Source organism: Giraffa tippelskirchi, chromosome 7 (genome assembly GCF_054371585.1).
Source record: "Giraffa tippelskirchi isolate mGirTip1 chromosome 7, T2T-mGirTip1v1.2.pri, whole genome shotgun sequence".
Classification (NCBI taxonomy): domain Eukaryota; kingdom Metazoa; phylum Chordata; class Mammalia; order Artiodactyla; family Giraffidae; genus Giraffa; species Giraffa tippelskirchi.
In genome coordinates, this window is record NC_137281.1 from 21,661,739 (window position 1) to 21,678,906 (window position 17,168).

Here is a 17,168-nt window from a genome sequence, read left to right on the forward strand (position 1 = left end):
AGGGACTCTCAAGAGTCTTCTCCAGCACCACAGTTCAAAAGCACCAATTCTTAAGCACTCAGCCTTCTTTATGGTCCAACTCTCACATCCCTACATGACTACTGGAAAAACCATAGCTTTGACTATAAGGACCTTTGTCAGCAAAGTGATGTCTTTGCTTTATAATATGCTGTCTAGGTTTGTCATAGCTTTCCTACCAAGGAGCAAGTGTCTTTTGATTTCATGGCTGGAGTCACTATCCACAGTGATTCTGGAGCCCAAGAAAATAAAACCTGTCACTGTTTCCATGTTTTCCCCTTCTATTTGCCATGAAATAAAGGGACTGCATGCCATGATCTTAGTTTTTTAAATGTTGAGTTTTAAGCCAGTTTTTTTACTCTCCTCTTTCACCTTCATCAAGAGGCACTTTAGTTCCTCTTCACTTTTTGCCGTTAGAGTGGTATCATCTGCATATTTGAGGTTGTTGATATTTCTCCAGGGCTTCCCTTGTGGCTCAGCTGGTAAAGAATCCACCTGCAATGAGGGAGGCCTGGATTCGATCCCTGGGTTGGGAAGATCCCCTGGAGAAGGGAAAGGCTATCCACTCCAGTATTCTGGCCTGGAGAATTCCATGGACTGTATAGTCTATGGAGTTGCAAAGAGTCAGACATGACTGAGTGACTTTCACTGTCACTTTCATATTTCTCCTGGCAATCTTGAGTCCAGCTTGTGATTCATCCAGCCCAGTATTTTGCATGATGTATTCTGCATAGAAGTTAAATAAGCAGGGTGTCAATATACAGCCTTGATGTACTCCTTTCCTAATTTTGAACCAATCCGTTGTTCCATGTTCTAACTGTTGCTTCTTGAACTGCATACAGGTTTCTCAGGAGACAGGTAAGGTGGTATTCCCATCTCGTTAAGAATTTTCCACAGTTTATTGTAATCCACACAGACAAAGGCTTTAGCATAGTCAATGAAGCAGAAGTAGATGTTTTTTTCTGGAATTCCCTTGCTTTCTCTCTGATCCAATGGATGTTGGCAATTTGATATCTGGTTCCTCTAACTTTTCTAAACCCAGCTTGTACATCTGGAAATTCTTGGCTCATGTACTACTGAAGCCTAGCTTGAGGAGTTTGTGCATTTCCTTGCTAGCATGTGAAATGAGTGCAATTTTAATAAGTAGTAATTGGGGTGGGTATATGAAAGTCAGTGGAATTTCTCCATATGGATAATTTGCCTTATAGCAACTTCATACGTCTGTTCTTGGGGGGAAAAAAGAAAAAGACAAACTGTGCTAGTGCTGGCGATGACCCCAAGACCTTCCAGTGCCCCAGGGTTGTGGCTCACAGGAAGCAGCAGAGGTGCACGGGAATCTCAGAGTGTGGGCATCTTGTGCCTGAGGGGAGTCTAGTGTTTAAAAATGTGAATTAGATACCAGTCCAGAAACCAGACAAGAACCAGCCTGGTGCCCAGCTCCCTGGGGCCGTTCCTCCCAGCAAGGCCACCTCATGAGCCCACTGTGGACCTGCCCCTCCAGAGCACAACCCTGAAGGGTGGTCCATGTGCCACTGACCAAGGCAGGAGGGCCAGCTCTGCTGGGAGCTGTTTGGACATAGGGTCTTTTCTCTAGGGTCTGTCCAGTAGAAATACAATACAAGCCACAAATATAATCTTTTATTTTCTAGTAACCACATTTTTTAAAAGTAGGAAATAAATTTAGTAGTACACTTTAACCCAATATAACCAATATATTATCATTTCAAATGTAATCAATATAAAAGATTATTGAGATATTTTCTGATTTTTTATATTATCTCTTTGAAACTCAGTGTATATGTTACATAACACATCTCAAATCTGACCAGACACATGTCAAGTCATGTGTGGCCAGTGGGGACCTCATCAGGCCTCACCACTCCATGAGATATACCATAGAAAACAAAAAGATGAAAGATTTTTCTTTTCCACTTGGGTTGCCATTGATACAGACATGTCACTGTAAGGGCCAGCGACCTCTTTCAGTCCTTTCTCTGTTCTGAAGTTCAGCACCTGAACTTGTTTGAGGTCCTCATTAGAGGTCAGGATCAGGCTGGATGGTGCTATGGATGGAATTGTGTCTCCCCCAAATTCTATGTGGAAATCCTAACCCCCAATATGATGGCCTTTGGAGATGGAGTCTTTGCAAGGTAGAGTTAGATGAGGCCATGGTGCAGCAACCCCCATGATGGGGTTAGTGCCCTTACAAGAAGAAATACCAGAGAGCTTCCTCTCTCTCTGTCTCTCTCTTTGCCATGTGAAGACCAAGAGGAGAGGGCCATCTGAAAGCCAAGAGCCCTCACCAGAACCCGGCCAAGCCGGCATCGTGATCATGGACTTCCAGCCTCCACACTGCGAGCGATACATGGGCATGATTAGGCTGCCAGCCTGCAGCGCTTTGTTATGGCACACGGAGCAGACTGGGACAGGTGGGGAGCAGGGAGGGTGAGGGCTTACGGGGGACTTCCTGGATCCCTGAATGCTAACCTGATTTAGGGGCAACAATATTTCCCCCTGCCTGGAGATGACAAGTTGAGCAGTGTGTGGGTGTAGACCCCCCTGGATGAAACTGAACATCCTTGGCCACTAAGAACCAGCCTTGACCTTCTGTCCCAGGCACAGGTGGCCCTCAGAGGCCTTGGAGGATGGCACCCCTGAATCTCTACCCCCTCCCTGCCTGCACCTGCCAAGCTGGATGTGGCTAAAGAAAACGCCTGCCCACGCTGCTGGTCTCACTCACATTGCCGTGTTTTCCCATGCACTTCCTCTCCTTCTGCCTCTTTTCAGTTGCCAACACTTCCTCCTCTGTCATCCCTCAGGTCATGACCTTAGTTCCTGTTTCCTTGAGAAGAGGGATCAACTGGAAGAGAATGTTCACTCCCTTCGTCTGTGCCCATCTTTCCTCCTGGTACTACAAACTGCCCTTGCTCTTGACTCAGGCCAGCCCCTCTACTGGACACTGGATCCTACCCCCTCCCTCCTGAGGGCACTGGTCCAGTCATTCTCCTTCTTCCTCTTCATCACCACATCCCCCTCTGCACAGAACTTTCCCATCAGTGTGCACAGGTGAATGATCTCTCCCATATTAAAAACAACACAGATTTCAACAAGGGTACCAGGAAAATTCGATGGGAAAGAATTGTCTTAAATGGTGCAGGGACAACATTTAAAAAAATGAACTTGGATGACCCCTACCTTTTACCATATAAAACATTAACTTAAAATGGATCATACACCTAAACATAGGAGCTAAAACTCTGAAACTCTCAGATGAAAACAGGAATGACCTTGGATTAGGCAATGGGTTCTTAGATAAGACACAAAATCACAAGTGACAAAAGAAAAAATAGATAAATGGGAATTCATTAAGATTAAAAACTTCTGTGCTTCAAAGGACACCATCAAGAAAGTAAAAACATAAGCCACAGGGTGGGAGAAAATAATTGCAAATCATGTATCTGATAAGGGACTAGTATCTAGACTATATCGCTTCCGGTTCAAGATGGAGGAGTAGAAGGATGTGCACCCATCTCCTCCTGTGAGAGCACCAAAACCACAACTAGCTGTTGAACCACTATTGACAAGAGGATGCTAGAACCTACCAAAAAAGCATACCCCATGCCCAAAGACAAAGAAGAAGCTGCAGTGAGATGGTAGGAGGGGCAAAATCCTGATAAAATCAAATCCCATACCTGCTAGGTGGGTGAGCCACAGACTGGAGAACAATAATACCAAAGAAGTTCTCCCACCGTTGTGAAGGTTCTGAACCCCATGTCAGGCTTCCCAGCCTGGTGATCCAACAAAGGGGCTGGGAATCTGCTGGGAATCTGACCTTGAAGGCCAGTGAGGTTTGATTATAGGACTTCCAGAGGACTGGGGGAAACAGAGACTACAGTCTTGGAGCAAACAAAATTTTGCACACACCAAGATCCAGAGGAGAGGAGCAGTGACCCCATAGGAGACTGAACTAAAACTACCTGCTAGTGTTGGAGGGCCTCCTGTGGAGGCCTGGGTCAGCAGTGGCTCACCACAGGGACAGGGGCACCGGAAGGTCTCCCTTGGTGATACTCTCTTGGAGTTTGCCATTAACCCTACCATACAGCCCCAGGCCCCAGGGTTGGATCGCCTTGGGCCAAACAATAGGAGGGAGTGCAACCCCACCCATCAGCAGATAATTGGATTAAAGTCTTACTGCAAGACTTTGCCCACCAGAGCAAGACCCAGTTTTTCCCATTGCCAGTCCCTCCCATCAAGAAGCTTCCACAAGCCTCTTAGCCTCACCCATCAGAGGGCAGACAGAAGAAGCAAGAAGAAGCAGTCACACAGCGACTAAAACAAAAACCATTACAGAAAGTTAATCACAATGAAAAAGCAGAAAATTGTGTCTCAGATGAAGGGACAAGGTAAAATCCCAGAAAAACAACTAAATAAACTGGAGATAGGCAACCCTCCAGAAAAAGAATTCAGAATAATGATAGTGGGAAGATAGTCCAGGATCTCAGGAAAAAATGGAGGCAAAAATTGAGAAGATGCAAGAAATGTTTACCAAAGACCTACAAGAACTAAAGAACAAATGAACAGAGATGAATAATACACTAGAAGGAATCAATATAACATATAAAGAACTCTCACAACTTAACAACAAAAAGGCAAATAACCCAATTTAAAAATGGGTAAAGGATTTGAACAGACATTTCTCCAAAGAAGATATTCAAATGGCCAATAAGCATGTAAGAAGATGCTCAACATCAGTAGTCTTCAGAACCACAATGAGATACCACTTCTTCCCTACCTGGATGACAAAAATAAAGAAGACAGTAACAAATGCTGATGAGATTGGGAAGAAATTAGAGCCTTTATATGTCGTTGATGAGAATGTAATATGGTGCAGTCACTTTGGAAAAGTTTGAGAATTCCTCAAAATATTAAACATAAAGTTATCATATGATCCAGCAATTCCACTCCTAGGTATATACCCAAGAAAACTGAAAACATATGGCCACACAAAAACTTGTGTGTATGAATGTTTATTAGCAGCATGTTTTATGTTAGCCAAAAAGTGTTAACAACCCAAATGTTCATCACTTGGTGAATGGATAAATAAAATGTGGCATATGCATTGTATATAACATATAATGAATGAAGAATTATATTTTGTATATAATGCATATAATGATATATTTTGTATATAATGATACATGGATGAACTTTAAAAATATGCTAAATGAAAGAGCCAATCACAAAATACCATATATTTGATGATTGAAGTGGCTTCCCTGGTGGCAAAAACAGTAAAGAGTCTGCTTGCAGTGCACAAGACCCAGGTTCAATTCCTGGGTTGGGAGGATCCCCTGGAGAAGGAAATGGCAACCCACTCCAGCATTCTTGCCTGGAAAATCCCATGGACGGAGGAGACTGGCAGGCTAAATCCATGGGGTCGCAAAGAGTTGAACACGACTGAGCGACTTCACTAGCTAGCTAGCTATTTATTTGAAATGTCTGGAACAGGCAATTCCACAGGGATAGAAAATAGAACAGTGATTCGGGGCTGGGGGAAGGGAGGAATGTCTGCTCATGAATATGGGGTTTCTTTTTGGGGTGACAAGAATGTTCTGACACTAGGTAATGGAGATGTTTGCACAATCTGGTGTCTATACTAAAACTACTGAATTGCATACTTTAAAGAGGGAGAGTGTCTTTTATGGGATGTGAATTATATTTCGATAAAGCTGTTTAAGGAATTCTCTGGCCCTGCTGCCCCATCTAGCCACTGCCGCATTTCTCTCTTTCTCTTTGTAGTGGAATTCCTCACAGGAGTTTTCCACACTCACTGTCACCAATTTGTCACCTCTCATTCTTGCAGGCATATGCTCCTACCACCCTACTAAATGATCTCCTACCAAGTCACGGTCCTCTATGTTACTGAGCCCAGCAGTCCTCATCTTACCTGACCCGTGAGCAGCACTTGGCCCAGTTGGCCTCCCCTTCCCCACTTGGCCTCCTTGACCCTGTACTCTCCTGGTCTCCTCCTGCCACCCTGGTGGCTCTTTCTTGATCTTTGCTGCTTCCACCTCCAGTCCTGATTTATAAACAGATTTATAAACACTGAAATGTCTGAGGTTCATTTCCTGACCTCTCCCCCTCTCTATTGAGGTAACAGTGGTATACAGCATTATATAAGTTTCAGGTATACAATATTATAATTCAACATCTGTGTTCATTAAAAAGTGGTTATCACCAAAAGTCTAGTTACTATCCATCACCTTACACTTGACTCCCTTCACCCATATTTTGCTCACCTCCTCAACCCCCTTCCCCTCTGGTAACCACCAATATGTTCCCTGTGTCTATGAGTTTGTTTTTGTTCTTTTATTTGTTCATTTTCAGAGTCTTGTGTGGGTTTTTTTTTTTCATTTTTGTTTTTAGATTCCATATACAAGCAATATCATACCATATGATTTTTTTCTTTCACCTTCCAACTTTTTTCACTCAACATTTTATCCTCAGAGTCCATCCATGTTGGATGTTGCAAATGGCAAGATTTTGCTCTTTCTCATGGCTGAGGAGTATCTCATTGCATATGTACACCACATCTTTATCCATTCATCCACCGACGGTCACTTAGGTTGCTGCCAGGTCTGCACTCACCCCTTGTCTTTTCTATCTACATCGCTCCCCCATGGCTCTCAACCTGTGCACAGCTTGCTCACTCACTGAAGATTCCCAAGTGTTTATGAGCTCAGGGTTTCTTCATGCACTCTAGTCCCTTAAGCAGAACTGCCCGCTCAGTCTTCCCAGCTTTACATTCTGAAACTGAGTTCCTGATACCAGCTTCCCCACTCCTCAAAAAACCCACAACAAATGGCAACAACAACAACAAACAGCTCCTCCTTCAGCCTCTGGATCTCAGAAACCAGGGGCTTTATGCCTCTAGTTGCTTTGATGTCTTTCTTTCTCTCACGTTCCATCTCCAGTCCATTAGCAAATTCTGTTGGTTCTTCCTTCAAATATATCTGTAATTTAATCTCTTCTCAGCACCTCCACTTGGGCCCTGGACCAGACCAGACCATCATCTCAGTGGTCTCCCAGCTGCCTCCCCACCTCTTTAGTCAGGCTCACTGTAGCCAATGAGTCAGCATGTGCCACTTCTCAGCTGAAAACCTTCCCATGACTCCCATTGTCCAGCTCTAGAGAGAAGCCAGTCTTTACAGTGCCTCCAGGCCCCTATTTCACCTCCCTTCCCCATACCCCTTCATCTCCTTCATCTCTTCATCTCTGGCCACTGGCTCTGGCCCAGCCACTCTGGTTTCCTCCATGTTCCTGGACCAGGCCAGGGACCTTCCCACCCCAAGGCATTTGCACCTGTTGCTTCCTTCTCCTGAACATCTGCCCCATTTCCTTCAGGTCTTGACTCAAATCCACCTTTTCAGTGAAGCCCTACCTGACCACTGGATCTGAAACTCTAGCTGCCCAGCCCTACCCTGCATTGTCCCTTTCTCTGTGCTGTCATCGTCTATAGCAATCAGCACCTATGAATTTACTCCATTACAGAGGCTTTTTCCCCCCGAGATGATCTATATCAAGAAGAGTGTTGAGATAATCTTTCCAAAAAAACAAAAGAAAAAGTACATTAGCAGAGCTGAACAAACAAGGGACAGGCATGAGCATTTCCAAATAGTGTGGCCCCCTCTTGGCTGGAAATCACCCTAGTGCTGGAAAAGACACCAGAGGTAGAGTATAATACACTTTTTAAAAGTTGTATTTGTCTGTCTCTCTTCACTAGAGTATGAACTCTGGGAAGGGAGGGCTTTTTGTCCAATTTGTTCACAGCTGTATTCCCAGTGCTTATAGGTACTCAATCAATACTTGCTGAATGACTAAATAAAAATTTAAAAGCTAGCAGGCAGATTTTCTCCTATTTCGTTTTGCATCCCATACGCAGACATCTTGCAGACCAGACCTAACTCCCACACTATGTCCATCTCACACACCCACTCCATCTGAGGGTGAGAGAAAAGGCTGCCTCCCGTGTGCCTGGGGATGCCAGCTCTAATGTCAGGACAGTGTCTGAGGCCTACATGCAAGTAATCTTCCAGAATGATTGCAGTGGGAAAGACAGACAACACCAACTGCTGGTGAAAACATGGAGCAACTGGAATCCTGAGCTACTGCTGGTAGTTTGCTTCCTGCCAAAAACTGCTGGGTAGCATCTGCTAAAGTCATGCATACATCTATCCTATGGCCCAGCAACACCACTCCTAGTCATGTGCCTAAGAGAAATGAGGGCTTATGTGCACAAACAGACATCGATAGGATTGGTCATGAACCTTCATTCATGATAACCCCAATTGCAAATGCCCAACAACAGAATGAATAAACAACTGTGGAAAGTTCCCAGTGGTGTTGTTCAGTCACTAAGCCATGTCCAACTCTTTGTGACCCCATGGATTGTGTAGCATGCTAGGCTTCCCTGTCCTTCACTATCTCCCAGAGTTTGCTCAAATTCATGTCCATTGAGTTGCTGATGCCATCTAACCATCTCATCCTCTGCTGCCCACTTCTCCTTTGCCTTCAATCTTTCCTAGCATCAGGATCTTTCCCAATGAATCGACTCTTTCCATAGGTGGCCAAAGCAATGGAGCTTCAGAGTCAGCATCAGTCCTTCCAGTGAATATTCAGGGTTGATTTCCTTTAGGATTGACTGATTTGATCTCCTTGCTGTCCAAAGGACTCTCAGGAGTCGTGAGCACCACAGTTCTACACCAGTGTAGAATACCGCAATGAAAAACAACAACCACAAACACCCAGGGAGGAATTTCACAGACACAATGCTGAGCAGAGAAACCTGAACAAAAAGATATACACAGTGTGGTTCTATTTATATTGTCGATGAAAAATTAATCAGTCAATCTAAGAAAGAAAGTTTTATTTGAACCAAACAGGATTATAAACCCAGAAGAGCCTTTTAGAAAGCTCTAAGAACTTTTCCACTTGTTAGAGATCAAAGCATAGTTACATAAATTTTTGAGACGAAGGGCATTAAATGATGTATTATTGACAGTTTACACAATTCAGACTTGAGGACAAAGTGAGCTGAGGGTAATGGGTCATCATGGCCCCTTGCAAGATTAAGAAGGTTATCTTCTAAAAAGTTGTGACCCTTGATGAGATTAAGGAGGAATGTTATCTCCTAAAGTGGTCTGGTTAATCCAGATGCACAACTCACTTTAAAGGGAGGAGGCTCAAATGGGCAGAGAACATTTTCATATTTAAATTTTTCTTGTCTTGCCATAAAATATGAATATTATTTCATCAAATGAAGTTTAAAGAGATAGGAAAAAAATCTATGGTGACACAGATTAGAACATCTGTTACCCTTGGAGGCAGGTGCTGTCGGGAGGGAGTGAGGGAGGCTTCTGGGTGCTGGAGATGCTCTGTATCTCCACCTGGGTGGTGCCAATAGGTGTGTGTGACAGTGTGCAAAGTCTCACTGAGCTGCACACTTGAAATTTGTACACTTTTCTGAAGGGAGGTTAGACCTCAACGAGAAAGAAAGGAAGGAAGAAAGAGAAGAAGAAAGAAAGAAAAAAGAAACCGAAGTCTCAGGGTGGTAACCCAGACATCTGCTCTATCTATGTACTGACCCTATGCTAATTTCCTCCTTGTAATGCTCTGGAGACTTGTTGATTTCCCTACCTGTGCACTCCTTGACCTTTGGAGAGGAGGTCGATGTGCAGAAATACCTTGGACCTAACCCTGGAAGACATGGTGCTTTCACAAAATACATCCTTGAAGAGCTTGGTCTCTGCATCATCACTCTCCTAACTTGAGGAGGGCTGGACAGGCTTTGTTTCCCCAAATCAGATTTTCATCTGGATTATGTTTGTTCCTCCAATCATGTGATAATCAGCTTTCGAGACAGCAAAACTGCCTGAGATGTTGCATTGTTTTTGACTTCAATAAAGGAAACAATCACTGTGAATGTTCTGTTTTCATATCTTGGAGCTGTTCATCATTGAGTGGATTTCTCCCTAATTGGATTGAAATCTGAGCAATGTCTTGGCAACAGCATCATACTGGTGTAAATTAGGGCCCCAAGACCCTCACCTAGCCCCTTTCCCTAGTCTCCTTGGTCCTCTTCTCTGAGAGCTGGGCTGAGACCTCCTGTCACATGACTCCAGACCACTCCTCTCTCTGCAAAGGTAGAAGTAGCCGTGGACCCTTGAAATTCTCAGTAAATCCCCTTATTTAGTTCCACGGTTGTGCTGATTGTCCAGACCCATGTACTATACCTGTTTCTAGAGCCAGGATGTGAGTGAGTCAGCTGTACCAAAATGTGTGGCTGAAGGTAAGGGAGAGGGCTTCCCCAGGGGCGTGGGGAAACCACTCTGTGATTTCTTTACTCTCACACTAATACAACACGCACACTTTTGACACCAGATGTGCGGGGGTTCCCACACATTGCACCAAGCAATTCTCTGCCATACTAACTGGAGGTCCTATAACTCAGTTCTGTTCTAGCACTAACTGGTGATTGTGCAGACCTTACAGGTGAAGGGCTCAGTCCCGAAAGGCTGCCCCCAGTTCAGATGCCAATCCCAAGTCCCAAGTTGTCACCTGTACTTCTGACAGACTGGCTATCAATGAAAGTTTCTCTGACCCTCTCCCTTGGGTTTGATAATTTGCTAGAACAGCTCACAAAATTCAGGAAAATACTCGTCTGTCGGTTTATTATAAAAGATTTAATATAGTACATCCCGAGGAAGTGATGAGTGGGAAAGGAGGTGGAGCTCGGACGCCCTCTCCCGGTCCACCACCCTCCTAGCACCTCTGCGCGCTCACTGACCTGGAAGTCCTCCCAACCCAATCCTTGTGGGTTTTATGGCGCTTTCACTGTGATTGATCATTAACTCAATCTTTCCCCTTCCGGGAGGATGGCAGGGAGAGGGGGTGGGCTACAAGTTCCAAGCTTCTAATCATGGCTTAGTCTTTCTCCTGCCCACTAAATGTTGCTTCATTAGAAAAAAAGACACTCCTGTCACCCAGGAAATTCCAAGGAATTTAGGAGCTCTGTGTCGGAAATGCGCCTCCTAGTGCTCTTATCACTTGGGAAATTACAAAGGTTTTAAGAGCTCTGTGCCAGGAACCGGGGACAGAGACCATTATGTGATTTTTGTATTATTTCACACCAGGGAAGGCTAGAGGGTGACCACCACAGAAGGAACATGCATTCAGGTGAGCCACAGGTGCCCACCACCCCATGAACTCGCTCCAGCAGTCGAGGGTTAGGGAGCGGTGAGCAAACTGATGATTCCAAGTGAGGACACAGCATAGTGGAGAAAAGAAAGAGCGTTGAGGAGACTGGGCCTGTCCTGGGTGATGATCTGCACCCCAGCCCCACCCAGGGCTGGGCCCCCTATGAGCCCTGCCTCTGCTGTGGCCCCCGGCCCGCCCCCTCCCTGCCACACTCACTGAGTGCCTTTGTTTCAACTCTGACTTCTATTCCAGCTCAGGTCTTGGGAAAGAACATGTCGGCTAGTGGCTGGTCCTGGCCCAAGGCTGACACGTTCCTCCCCTTCCTGGGTGTGGGGAGGGAACACCAAGAGGCTTGGTTGGGATTCCAAGGAAGGCATGTTGGCATTTTAGAATGTTGGTAATTTGCAAACTGCATAAAATCTGTGTGTGTGTTCCAGAATCCTGGAACCACTGATTTCCACAGCCCTGGGCATTGCTGTGGGCATCCAGAGGACCCCTAGCATGGAGAAAGAATGGGCAGCAAGGATGGCTGGCCCCAGGCCTCTGACTCCCACTGCCCTCTGAACCCCCCGTCACCCCACTTGGGAGCCACAGTGGGCAGGAACTAGTCTCTGGGAAGCCTCTTCTTTGGGGTCAGAACATCTGGCAGGATCCCTAAGTTGACACTCCAAGGATTGAAATTTCCTCTTGTTTTTGCCCAGAAATGTCTGGCTTGGTCTGCCCTCCCTCTGTCCTCCCCATCCCCCGCCCCCCTGCCCCCGCCTACCAGCCTGCCTTTCTGTCTTTAGCATTGGAACATTCTGGTCACAACCCCACATCTCATCCGTGCTGTGGGGCAGCCAGCAGGAGATAGGATCTGGAGGGACTCAGGACACTGCCTGGCCGTGGCTTCTCGTGAGGCATTGACCCTGATTCCCGAGTGCTGGGGGTATGCCTGCCCCCAGGGCCCGAGAAGAGAGAGGGAAGAGCTCTGAGAGCCTCCTGTGGGCTTCACTCTCCTCTCCTTCCCGGGTCCTCACTGCCTATTCCTCCTTTCTAGATTGATCCAAAGCCAGCCTGAGGCTTTGAGATGGGGAGCCCAGGAGGGGGAAAGTAGGAGGCAGGGCAACGGGTGGGTAGGGGTGTGCGGGAGAGGGGGCACAGCCTGGCCCACACTCACCTCCATGGCCTCGTGTGAAATGCTTCCTCCATGGCCCTAAGGAAGCTCCTTCAGTGCCTCAGTGCATCAAAGACCACCCCCCCACCCCCCAGTTTGGACCTGGGTTGCCTGGATGGGCATAGGAGGGTGGGAGACAGGCAAGGGAAGGGCCAGGAGACACCTCAGTGGCTGGCTAGAAGGCCAGAGCCCAGGTGCCAATGGAGGCCAGACAAGCAGGTTACAGAAAGCTGATGGGGGCAGTTGTGGCCACAGGGGCTGTCTCTGCAAACCTAGCATCCTGCCAGTGGCCCCCAGGAGCTAGAAGTCACAAGGCCATCTTCTCCTAGAAGAGAAGCATCTATGGAATGGCCAGTGGCACAGGGCCTGGGCTGGGAACTATAGGGGGCCACAGATGAATGATGACTGAGCTGCTCTTGCCCTTGAGTGGCTCAGGCTTGAGGACCAGTTTTGATGGGCACAGGCCCACTCAGGCACCTCCTGGAAGGTGGGGAAGCTGGAGCAGAGCTGCAGGTGCTCTGGGAGCACAAATGGGACAGCCATGCTGACCGGGGGCATCCCAGGAAGGCAGCAGAATGGAGGTGGCAGCTCCACTGGAGTTTACAGGGGTGCTCAGTCCATGGGCAGAGGTGGAATGGTGGGCACAGAGCTAGCAAGTATCCCCGAGAAGCTCAGAGCCTGGCTCTGTTAGGCTTGGTGAGACAGACCCCTCCCCTCACCTCTGGCCCTATATTCTGCCCTCCGAGCACAGGTCCCACTGAATCTGCTCAGGGCTGAGGCAGGGCGGGCAGGGGGAGGGTGGGAGCCCTTCACAGATGAGGGCCTGGGTGCCGGGAGAGGCATGGGCCAGTGAGCTGGTGAGGAGGGAGGCTTCGGGGAGCCCAGAGAGCCTGCTGGTCAGGTGTGAAAAGCCCCAGACACTGCAGGGGCCCTGCCCTGCCTGCAGCCCTCAGAAAAGCCACTTCCTGCGGGCCCGGGACAGGGGAGGGCCAGCGGAAGTGACTGCTTTGCTTTGCGAGTGTGGCCTGAGAGACCCTGGGTTCTGGCTGAGAACTGGGTCAACCTCGCACCCACTCCCACCCTGCCCAGTGGCTGAACCCAAGAGAGGCCCTGACCTCCCCTGCAGCCCCTTTCTGTCCATGTCCCAGAGAACAGCCTGGGGCAGAAGAAAGACCAGGCTGCCAGAAATCCTCTGATGCCAACCTGGACGCCATCCTCAGGGAGCCACGTGGCCTCTACAAACAGGTGTGATGACAGCTTTCCAGAAAGTTCTGCCTGGGTAGGGGTGGGTGAGCACTTCCTGCCCTGCCTAAGAGGGCAACAGTCAGTGTCTTGGGGGAGGGGCTAGTCCTCAACCCTCCAAAAAGAGGCCAAGGTTCTCACCCAGAGCTTGACTGGGGGCCTCAGGAGTCAGACCCAATTCCCATTTCCTTGTCATCCCCTCCGCCCCAATGCCCCAGCCCATTTCTTACTTGATTCATTTATTCAATTGACAAATGTTCAATGCCAGGGACAAGGTTATGGTTAACAAAAAGACCCAGACTCCTAGACTTCATGGGGACTACCACCCTCTCTGATAAAGTCCTGCCCTTCTCTGAGGGTCAACCAAACACCACCTCCTCCGGGAAGTCCTCCATGACCACACAGCTGTCCTGGGACCTTAGGATAGCCTTGCATGATTGGGTCTGCTTCCCTGGAACCAGTGCACAGGTGGGTCTCAGTAAGTGGCAGCCACAGCTCCCATCAGCACCAGTACCCACTATCATCATCATCAATGAGAGATAATATTCCTTGGGTCCTGTCAATCCCTTGCCTACCTGTGGCAAAGAGCACCCAAATGTTATCAGCACACATGCAGTGGGCCTTATTCAAAAAACTCAGCTCTAAAAATCCCAACAGCCAAAACTTACAGGTAGAGGCCACGGGCTCACCCCCCTGAGGAGGCCTCCCCTAATAGCTGAGTACTGCAGGAACATGGCACCCCTGCCTAGGGGTGGGCCAAATTCTAAAGGGAGGCCTGCCTGTCAGTCAGTCCCAAAATGCCCTGAGGTCACCACTACGAGTTCACTTTCCACCTGGAGCAACTTCCATCTGGGCTGCTTCCAGCATGGGCGCTTCAGGCAGCACTAAGGTGGTGGGGGCTCCAAGGCCTCTCAAATGCATGGGCCTGGCCCTCAGACCCTCGTCCACCTTGCCCCTCTGAGGAGGAGGGGCAAGGCAGGCCCTCCCAGGGCTCAAAGCCTGTTAGCATCCTTAGCTGCTGACAAGGACACAGAGTCCATGACCAGCTAAAGGGAAAGATTCCTGGGTGATGAACTGGAGCACTTGGCTGGCAGGACAGTTGGTTCTTGTGCCCTTGCCAGGCCTGCAAATGAAGCCCCAGGAGAGAGTGTGAAGGCCTGGATGAGGCCCAGCAGACCCAGCCCTGCAGCCAGACCTAAGGCATCATCCTGGGGAAAGAGAACATCCATGAGTAGCGAGGCACTGATTCAGCCTGAGAGCTCCTGACCTCTTCCTCCACTGGTGGCCTAGGGCAAGGGTCAGCTGTGTGATCCTGACTGAGGGCAACTCGAGTCTTGGATGATACCTGCTGCTGGGGAGATGGGTGAGGAAGGCACAGACCCCTGCGGCCTGGCTGGGCAGCAGGCCCCTTCTAAGAACAGTGGTGGGGGATGGGAGGTGACGGATGGGGTGTGAAGCAGGGTGGAGCCAGGACCTGGCCTGACCCTTGACCCATGTTAGACTGATGAGGTTGTTTCTGAAGGGACACAAAACCGAAAGAAGTCAGAGATGGGGTCTCCCAAGGCAGAACCTTCCCTTCCTGGACCCATGTCTTCCCTTCCCGGAGATTCTGACTCCTCGGGCACATTCTTCTCCGTGCTTCAGTGGCTGCAGCTGATTGCTGCTCCACCTCACATGCTGACCCAGGGCAAACGTTCTGCCCAGGGCTTTTACTTTGCTTCCAAGGGCACCGTCTGGTATCATCAGAGCATCTTGCAGAACAGGACATGGGCCAGCCCTTTGGGATAAGTTGAGGGCAACCAAGGCCGCCATCTACTGTGGTAGGCAGATGTGGCCTTAGAGAAGCCAAGGCCACCCCTTGGGGACCTCAGGGGGAGCAGGAGGCATCCCGGCCCACTCTCCCATCTGAGCCATCAGTACACAGCCACCAGAGCAAGCTCCTGAAAGCAAATGGCAGACCTGCCCCCCTGCTGAAGGCTCCCGTAGCTTCCAGTGCATCCCACCTGGCCACACCCACTCTCTGGCTTCAGGCCAGCCAAGCTGCTCCAGAACACACGGGCTCCTCCCCCCTCCTCACGGCCTCTGCACTTGCTGGTCCCCCCAGTGGAGTCTGGGATGCCATCCCTGCCCCCTGGCCTCACTCACTCATCTCACCATTCTGGGTGAGCTCACTCCCGCGATTGCTGCCCTCCTCCTGCACGCAGCCTGCCCCAGTCCATGCGCCCCTCACAGCCCACACCAGAACCAGCGCCACCTGCTTCTGGACCTCTCGGTCTCCCCTGCCAGGCTGCACGTTCCTTGAGAGCTGAGAACTTGAGCCTTTCACTCAGGCTGTCTCCAGTCCCTGGTGCAGCATATGGCCATGAGTGAGTCTGAGTGAATGAAGGCCCTCTAAATGCTATTACGGGCCACTCAAGCCCTTGGTTCCTTCCAAGCCCTAACACCTCAGGGCTCAGGGAAGCCACAGTTCGGGGGCTGGGGCCACAAGGGAAGCAGACCTGAGGATGGAAGGCTGAGGGCCGAGCCAGCCGCTGCCCAGCCTGGTGAATAGGTCATGGCCTCACCTGCCCCAGCGCCCTGTGCCCCTCTGGCAGGCAGCTTTGAGAAGGCCGCTGGTACCTGGAATCAGCTGCGGAAATCGTCTCTTGTCCAAAGGAATGCTGTCCGGGTGCTTCTACTCCCTGTTTACCAGGCAAGAGAGGTTCTCAGGGAGTGGGGAAGTGCCCAAGAGACTAGTGGCTGGAGCTGGGCACTTCCTGCCTGGGCACTGACTCTGGGTGAAGGGACACAACTGCCTGGCCTGGCCTTCCAAGCTGATCCAGCTTTAGTAAGTTGCCCTGCACTCAGAACCTGCCCTGAGCCCTCTGTCCAGGCAGAACCGCCTGAACCAGTTTGTGAGGCTCAGGGAGGCCAAGGGCTTGTAAATTCTTGGAAGCACTTCTGACCCTTCCTACCTAGTCCCTCTGCCCTGCGGGTCAGACCATAGGCAGGCCCTGGGTGCCTCACACTTTGCCTTTCCCGCTCTCCCTCATGGTGGTGGCTCCACTCAGGAGCCGGCTGGAGTGTCGCCGCCCCTGGCAGTGGGCCTGGCCTGCTGAATCAGAGTTAGCACTCGAAGGAGATCCTCAGGATTCTGTCTGCAAGTGAATGACTGAGGGCCGGGAGGACAACTGCTCACCCAGGGACTGGAACCGATGGTGGGATTTCAGGCACTGCACTGTGTGGGCTGGGGGAGCTTTTCTGGCCCCAAAGTCGCCACTTCTAGCTGCCAGTGACCCCCTTCTCTGCCACAGTGGGCTCTGGCTAAGGCCAGCCAGGCTATGGGGAGGGGGAAAGATTGGTACAGGAGACTGCCTTGAAGGACCACAACTCCATGGCTGGGTGCGGGCCAGGCATCAGGAGGCTGCCATTCAAGCTCTAGCCCCAACACACATTTGCTGAGCAAGGCAGCTCGCTGCACTTGGGACTTTCCCACTCAATGGCACCATACCCAGGG

The 17,168-nt window shown here is 49.4% G+C and overlaps 1 long non-coding RNA gene across 1 annotated transcript; it reads left to right on the forward strand.

The window, feature by feature from the left end:
• The first annotated feature begins 2,280 nt into the window (after nt 1-2,280).
• On the forward strand, nt 2,281-5,149 carry LOC145514527 (uncharacterized). Its single transcript, XR_014060198.1, has 2 exons — nt 2,281-2,447; nt 2,838-5,149. It is a non-coding gene; the product is annotated as an uncharacterized LOC145514527 (long non-coding RNA).
• The last annotated feature ends 12,019 nt before the right edge of the window (nt 5,150-17,168 follow it).